The sequence below is a fragment of the Cyprinus carpio genome, chromosome A19, assembly GCF_018340385.1.
Source record: "Cyprinus carpio isolate SPL01 chromosome A19, ASM1834038v1, whole genome shotgun sequence".
NCBI lineage: Eukaryota > Metazoa > Chordata > Actinopteri > Cypriniformes > Cyprinidae > Cyprinus > Cyprinus carpio.
Genome location: NC_056590.1, coordinates 11,975,964 through 11,984,532, shown reverse-complemented (window position 1 = coordinate 11,984,532; position 8,569 = coordinate 11,975,964).

Below are 8,569 nucleotides of genomic sequence, written 5' to 3'. Positions count from 1 at the left end.
GGGAGGTCATTCCACCAGCTGGGCACAGTCCAGGAAAAGGTCTGTGAGAGTGATTTTGAACCTCTTTGGGATGGCACCACAAGGCGTCGTTTACTTGCTGAGCGCAAACTTCTGGAGGCCGCATAAGATTGAACTAATGAGCTTAGGTATGTTGGTGCCGTGCCAGTGGTCATCTTGTAGGCAAGCATCAGTACCTTGAATTTGATGCGAGCGGCTACTGGTAGCCAGTTTAGCTTGATGAGGAGAGGAGTGACGTGAGCTGTTTTTGGCTCATTGAAGACAACCCTCGCTGCTGCATCCTGAATCAGCTGCAGAGGCTTGATAGTACATGCAGGAAGGCCCGCCAGGAGAGCATTACAATAGTCCAGTCTGAAGAGAACAAGAGCTTGGACAAGAAGTTGGGTGGCTTGCTCTGACAGGAAGGGTCTAATCTTCCTAATGTTGTATAAGGCAAATCTGCAGGAACGGGTCATTGTAGCAATATGGTCTGTGAAGCTTAACTGATGATCCATCACAACTCCTAGGTTTCTGGCTGTCCTGGAAGGAGTTATGGTTGACGAACCCAGCTGTATAGAGAAGTTGTGATGAAACGATGGGTTAGCTGGAACCACCAGCAGTTCTGTCTTAGTAAGGTTGAGCTGAAGGTGATGGACATTCATCCAGCTAGAAATGTCACTCAGACAGGCTGAAATGCGAGCAACTACTGTCGGGTCATCTGGTTGGAATGAGAAGTAGAGTTGAGTGTCATCAGCGTAGCAGTGATAGGAAAAGCCATGCTTCTGAATGACAGATCCTAATGACGTCATGTAGATGGAGAAGAGAAGTGGTCCAAGTACTGAGCCTTGAGGAACCCCAGTAGCAAGTTGTTGTGACTTAGAAACTTCACCCCTCCAAGACACCATGAAGGATCTATCAGAAAGGTAGGACTTAAACCACTGGAGTGCGGTTCCAGAGATGCCCATTTTTCTGAGGGTGGACAGGAGAATCTGGTGATTAACGGTGTCAAAAGCAGCAGACAGGTCCAGCAAAATGAGTACTGAGGATTTTGAAGCTGCTCTTGCCAGTCGCAAGGCTTCAGTAACCGAGAGCAGGGCAGTCTCAGTTGAGTGGCCACTTTTGAAGCCATATTGGTTGCTGTCCAGGAGGTTGTTCTGTACAAGAAACATAGAGAGCTGGTTGAACACAGCTCATTCAAGTGTCTTTGCAATGAATGGAAGAAGGGATGTAGTAGTTTTCTAGAAGTGCTGGATTTAGAGATGGTTTCTTCAGCAGTGGGCTTACCCGAGCCTGCTTAAATGCTGAGGGAAATGTTCCAGAGTGAATAGAGGAGTTGATAATGTGAGTAAGTGAAGGTATGACTGAAGAAGAAATCGCTTGAAGGAGGTGAGTGGGGATCGGATCAAGTGGGCAAGTAGTAGGATGACTGGACAGGATAAGTTTGGAAACATCCGTCTCTGAGAGTGGAGAGAAGGAGGAGAGAGAGTGTGCATTAGTCATTGTGAAGTTACCCCCATCCAGCCTTCTATACAATATGTCACCCACCGTTATGTTCTCAAAGCAATAAAAATTGTGTATGGCACAAATGGCATTTATAGTGCATAGCTCATATTTCCTTAATGTCTTGTACTTTTAACGGTGTTAAATATGGTGTCACGTGTAGGGGAATATGCATGGAAATGATATGTTGATGAGGTTATGCTTAGTAAAACTTGGCGTTGTAAGCTCCATATATGGTGATTTCGGGGAGGAGTTGGGGTGGAGATGCACGTATGCATATCTTCCCCTGACTGGGATTTATAAAGTGATTTTTACGAATGTTCTGGCGTATGCATGGTTTTGTAAATCTGAAAACTTTTGTTTGTACGCAAAATCTATCTTTTGTGCATACGTACACTTTTAGGATGAAATCTACGGAGAGTTTTAAATGAGACCCCAGATTTGTTAACATGGAATGGAGGGCTGTGTTTATTGCATCTCCTGTTGTCCTGTTGGCTCTATATGCAAACTGATGCTGGTCCAGACCGAGAGGGAGCGAGCACTTAATATGCTTTAACATCAACCTTTCAAAGCACTTCATGACAGTGGAGGTAAGAGCTACAGGTCTGTAGTCACTGAGGCCACTGATAGGTGATTTTTTTAGGGATAGGTACAATCATGGAAGATTTGAAGCATTTGGGGATAGTGCAGGTGGACAGAGAGAGGTTGAAGATGGAGGTAAAAAGGTCGGCACAGTCCCTCAGTACTCTCCCTGGAATACCATCAGGTCCAGCCGCTTTCCGCACAGATCTCACTGATAGATATGCCGCTGGACCACGTCCATGATGAGGCCATTCCCCTTGTGGACCATTCATTCTGATGCGTAAGCCAGAGCTATAGTGTAAGGGAAACAGGTCAATTTAGCTCAAAAGGAATCATTTAAGATTTTAAAGGGAATTTGAACAGAATCACTGTTTTACGGCTGATCACTGAGACGGCCAGCGATTCACTGAACGAGCCGTATAACATCAAATCTGCAATGGATATTAATATCCAAAGTATAGTGAAAACACTATTAATTAGCACAGTAACAAGATCGGCAGTTTAAGACATTAACTTGTTAGCACAAAACACAAGATACTTCTCTTTTCAATATGAATAAGGCTTTATTAGATAAAGCTAAGACATATAAACTAATCTAACACATAAGCACATGCACTCACATTCACACAAGTTGCAGGAGGATAGAAAGTTAGGGAAGAATGAGTTTAAGAATGAAAATGTGAAATCCCAAGTTTACAGCAATACGTGAAATTGCATAGACATGAACAACCATCAGTCACTTAATTAACCCTCGCATTGAGTTCCTCAATGAGGTTAAAATTATATTAGATACACCAGTACAGATCAGAGTCTGGAGGTAAAGTTACTTGTGTTGCCTGTGTAAAGGGGGTTCCCTTTGTTGTCATTGAAAAGGGGGTTTCCCGAGGTTGCTGATTGCCTGGAAGTTCAGTAGTCATTGAAGTGACGTCTTGGGAAGCCCGTGGTTGGGCGCTGGCTGACGACGCGGAGTTGTGGGCTGGTTTATAAGTCTTTTTGAGTTCATCTTGGTGCAACTACATCTATAAAAGACAGTTCCTGTGCCATTCTCTGACATAAGGATGTTCTATATCTAAACCAGAGGTTAACCCTCTGGAGTCTAAGGATATTTTTGGGGCCTGGAGAAGTTTTGTCATGCCCTGATATTTGTGCTTTTTTTCAGTTTCTTATAAATATCTAAATGGCTGAAGTCTAATCTCACTGTAATCAGCACAAACTAGGCTATAATAATATGTGAGCAGCATGTATGTACATGATTGTGTTTTTGAGAAAAAAAAATGTTATGCGTGGTTAGTAAAAAAAAACTAAAAATGTTAAATCACTTGAATAGGGCAATAAAACACCACATACAGAAAATTGGTTCCCAGATATTTTGAGAACTGGAGCTTGTAGCCTAGAATTTTTTTTTTTCTAAATGATGTGAAAATCATCTTGTTTACTCACTTACAGAAAACAATATATTGATTTAAATTTTCTAAGACACTTTTTGTTGGTAAAAGTCATATGCGAGTAGGCGTCAACTATCATGAATTCACACCTGAGAAGACAAAGGCCTGCATAATGAGCTGCATAATGAGCCATTCAGTCAGCTGTGTCACTGAGAGGGATGAGTTACAAGAAAGAATGTGAGGACAAAATAAATCTATATAATTTTATGTTTGTAGTTTGTTTTAGAATATATTTAATTATCCCACAACATAATTTAATATTCACTTGTGAGTGCAGTTAAACAGTTTAGTAGGAAAAATCAAAGCTGACTTTCAAACTGAATTTTTTGCATCATTACTCCAGTCACACAATCCTTCAGAAATCCTTTTAACAATCTTATTTTCTACAAAAAAACATTTTATTGTTATTATTATCATTATTATTATTATTATTATTATTAGTATTATTATTATATTATTATTATTAATGTTGAAAAGAGCTGAGAATATTTTTTTTAAGGTTTTTTAGGGGGGATAAATTGAAAGAACAGCAATGATTGGTACATTTGTTACAGTTACATTAATTGGTACATTTATATTATTTACATCAAGCTTTTGAATGGTATAGTAGTGTATATTGTTATTGAAACTTCATAATATTTCACTTGATTATACATTTAGTCAGGAATTATAGTTTGGAAAAAAGTATTTGGAAAAAGTCTAACTAGTAAAATGGTTTACACGTTATGTGAAAACTAGTACAAGTATATAAATCAATAAAAAGAGACTTACTCATGTTTATGATCTCTGCTGAATAAAGTGCTTCATTCTTTTTTCTGAGGAAATCCAAATCTCAAATCCTCAACCACATCACATCTTTTTGGGGTGAATTATGTCTTATTCCTCCCATCGCGAAGCAAACAGTAAAATAATAAAAACTTGAAGAACAGTCTCGCTGCGTTGTCTTCTGTTGTGTGGGCGTATTCAAAAGCCGCGCGCTTCAGTGAAACATTTGAATCTCAAAAGCGCGCTCGGCGCGGGGGCGTGGTCGCATTAGAAGATAATGAAGTGAGACGTGAAAAACGGACATCGCGTTGTTTTCATATGGATTACTTTATCACAGAATTTTGTTTTCAGCAGCACTTGTTTAGTTTAAAAGTAGACATGTCAGGGCTTTCTATAGATATCTCTCTCATGTCTCTTCGTTGAGTATTCACTGAGTTACAGTTCATTTTAATGACGCATTTGTATCTGAAGATCAGCGCAGACAAAGGCTGCAGACAGCACTCCTTGTTTGTTATCTTTATTTTATAAGTGCACAAAGTTTTGTTGTTATTATGTCTGTATACAAAAAAAAGTAGACCCTTTACAGATTCGATTGATGTATTGCACTTATCTGTACGATCAAAACTGAAAGTGTAATTTAAGTTCTTTTCGGGGTTATCAGGAGAAAATACCCCAAAACGCGTATACGCGTTATTCGACTCCAGAGGGTTAAAAGGTCCCCTTAGGAATTTCAGTCTGGTTCTGCTAGGTGGGGGGGGGAAGGAATCAATCCCAACGATCTTGTTTACTCTCATGGGTTTACATGTGATGGTCACGCTGTGCATCTCTTTGACCATCAATCTTGATTACTTGCCCCAAATTTGACAATCTCTTTTCCGAATTGAAATTGTCAATACTTGTTCTAATGGTGTTAATGTTGAAAGCTGTTATGTGAAAGAGTTGGTTGGTTAGTGGACTTGCTTCTGACTTGTTGCACTAGGAATTGATTTACAACATCCTGTTGCCTTTCTGAGGAATTCGGCTCCTCATGTTTCAACCATGGTCCTGATCTAATTTTTTTAATTTGTCTGGTTCAGGTCTGCAGACACTTCTGGCAGCCTCCAAGCAAACAAACAGCTGTTCAGACTGCCTAAACAGTTTAGAACGTTCCACATAGACTCTCAGAGCCCTCACAGTGCAGAGAGCGTTCGGTCCCTGCTTGCCGTCAGCAGTGGGGAGCGCCAATAAGGATATTACTTGCGCTCTAAAGGGAGTAGAGAGCACTTTAGGAACATAGCCGTGTCTCGGTTTCAAAATGACCTTGCAGTCATTGAGCCCAAACTCCAGACACGAAGTCACACACACGATTAACCGACGCCAAAGCAAGGAGAAGGGCCCTTTTAAGCAATAAGGGCCTCAAGTCAGCCGAGCTTAGCAGCTCAAATGGGGGCGTTTTTAGGGCCCTTAGGACCATGGATAAGTCCCAACATGGCACAGTCTGAGGGCGAGGAGGATTCAGTCTCCTCGCGCCCTTCAGAAATTTAATGACCAAGTCGTTTCTGCCTATTGAATGGCCGGCCTCGAGAGAGTGATTCGCTCCGATGGCCGCCACATATACTTTGAGTGTGGATGGGGCGTGCCCCTTATCTAGAAGCTCTTGTAGAACAGTCAGCACGCGGGACATTACATGAAACCGGGTCCACTTGAGGTGCAGAGCACCAATTGAGGAATACTGACCATGTCTGGCCATAGAGCTGTCATGTGGAAGGCGCCCTTGCCTCAAGAATGGTGTTGCTTACTCTCGCTGGGAGCCTGTCAGACTCTTGTCGAGGCACCAGATATGAAGGCTCCACAACTCTGGGTGGGGATGCCAAATCATGCCTTTCACCTGTGAAAGAAGGTCCCTCCTCAACGGGATGGGCCACAGGGCCCTCGTCACTAGCTGCATCAGCTCTGGAAACCAAGCCTGGTTCTTCCAGATCAGAGCTACTAGGAGGAGGGAGCATTTGGTTTCCTTGAATCGCCTGATGATCTGGGAAATCAGGGCGATAGGAGGAAACGCATACAGGTGAGCCCTGGGCCAGTCGTGGGCCAGGGCATTTCTCCGTATTGAGAAAAATGTTGGGCAATGAGAGTTGTCTTCTGAGGCGAAGAGGTCGACCTCTGCCTTCCCAAAGACCGCCCAAATTCACTGTACCATCTGAGGGTGCAGCACCCAATCGCCCGGGGCTACCTTGCCTCTGGACAGCATGTCCGCTCCCAGGTTCATCTTGCCCGGCACATGAACCGCCCTTAGCGAGAGGAGTTCTTTCTGTGCCCAGAGAAGGAGGCGACGAACCAATCTGTATTGGCGTGAGACCTGAGACAGCCTTGGTGATTGATATAAGACACCACTGTCGTGCTGTCTGAACGGACCAAGGACGTGGTGGCCTTTGATGGCCAGAAGGAAGGATTGCAGGGCTAAGAAGACTGCCAACATTTCCAGGCAGTTGATATGTAGGCATCGCTGCTCAGCTGTCCAGGAGCAGAATGCCAGATTGCCCTCCAACAGCGTGCCCCACCCGGAGTTGGACGCATCTGTCATGATCACTTTCCTTCTGGAGGCCATGCCCATCCTCACTCCTGTCTGAAACAGGCAAGTGGTCCTCCAGGGGTCACAGCTTCGATACAGCGGTGGTCCACCCTGACCGGAAATCTCTTCAACTGCCAAGTGTGAGGTGGGACTCTGGCTTTTAGCCAAAATTGGAGGGGCCGCATGTGGAGCAGGCCCAGCAGAGTTACAGAGGCGGCAGTGGCCATGAGGCCGAGCAGCCTCTGAAAAACCCTCAGGGGGCTTGTCGTCCCTGTTTTGAGGGAAGCCGTCAATCGCTGAATCGCTGAAGGAGAGTAATCTGATGAATAAGGGCGGTCCGTAGCGTCATTGGTTTGTGCAGCTACACAAACGTGAACAAATCAGGCTTCAGCAGAACGGAAAAAAGGAGTTTTCCCATACATAACGTGAGTGAACATTTCAAAGGGAACCCTGAGCGATAAGTGTTTCCACAGCGCCTGACCCATTTCACATTTAGGACCTTAGTCTACACAGGTACATTAAGTTATCCAGGCATCTCAGCACCAACGGGGCCCCTCCTTTTCCTCTCTAGCGCCTCAGGATGGCTTCGGCGGCTCAAGGTCCAGCACAACTCGTGGGCCGAGACCTTGACGCTTTGTGTTTACATCAATGACGCGTGGTGCCACGATGCTGTTGTGATCTGCAAACACTGCTCACCCCTGGTGAAGTTTATGATTATTAAGTGCCGGCTGTTCTATCTACTGAGGGAATATACAGCCATACTGCTCGTTGCTGAATACATTCCTCCGAACTCCAACAAAGAGTTTTTTTAGGGGGAAGTCATGGTCTAGTTTTTAGAGAGTTTGACTCTTAACCCTAAGATTGTGGGTTCAAGTCTCGGGCCGGCAATACCATGACTGAGGTGCCCTTGAGCAAGGCACCGAACCCCCAACTGCTCCCCGGGCGCCGCAGCATAAATGGCTGCCCACTGCTCCGGGTGTGTGTGTGTGTTCACCGCTGTGTGTGTGCACTTTGGATGGGTTAAATGCAGAGCACCCATACTTGGCTGTATGTCATGTCACTTTCAGGAATGATGCACTAAATGAACTTTACCAGCAAATCAGTGAGAAGCAGACAGTCCACCCTGACGCTTTTCTCATCATAGCTGGGGATTTTAACCATGCAGACTTAAAGAGTGTGTTCCCAAAAATACACCAACACATTAACTTTCCAACACGAGGTAATAACATTTTAGACTTTGTTTACACCACACAGAGAGGAGCTTACAAAGTGGGCCTGAGATGAGGTGGGCCTGAGGACAGCTAAGGCCAACCTATCCCGCGGCATCAGACAGGCTAAGAGACAGTATTTCAGATAGCCCATTGTTTCAGTGACAGCAGAGACATTTGGAGCCTGTGGCAGGGGATACAGACCATTACGGACTACAAGCCCCCAGGACGGACCTGTGACAGCAACATCTCCCTGCTGAATGCCTTCTTCACTCGCTTTGAGGAAAAAAACAGCACCACTACACAGAACACTCCACCTCCACCCGGTGACCAGGTGATGATGCTGACCCCAGACAGCGTGAGGAGATCCTTCAGCAGGATCAATGCACACAAAGCTCCGGGTCCTGACAACATTCCTTGGCGTGTACTGAGAGACTGTGCAGCGGAACTTACTGATGTCTTCACAGACATTTTCAACATCCTGCTTAGTCAGGCTGTTGTTCCCACATGCTTCAAAGCTA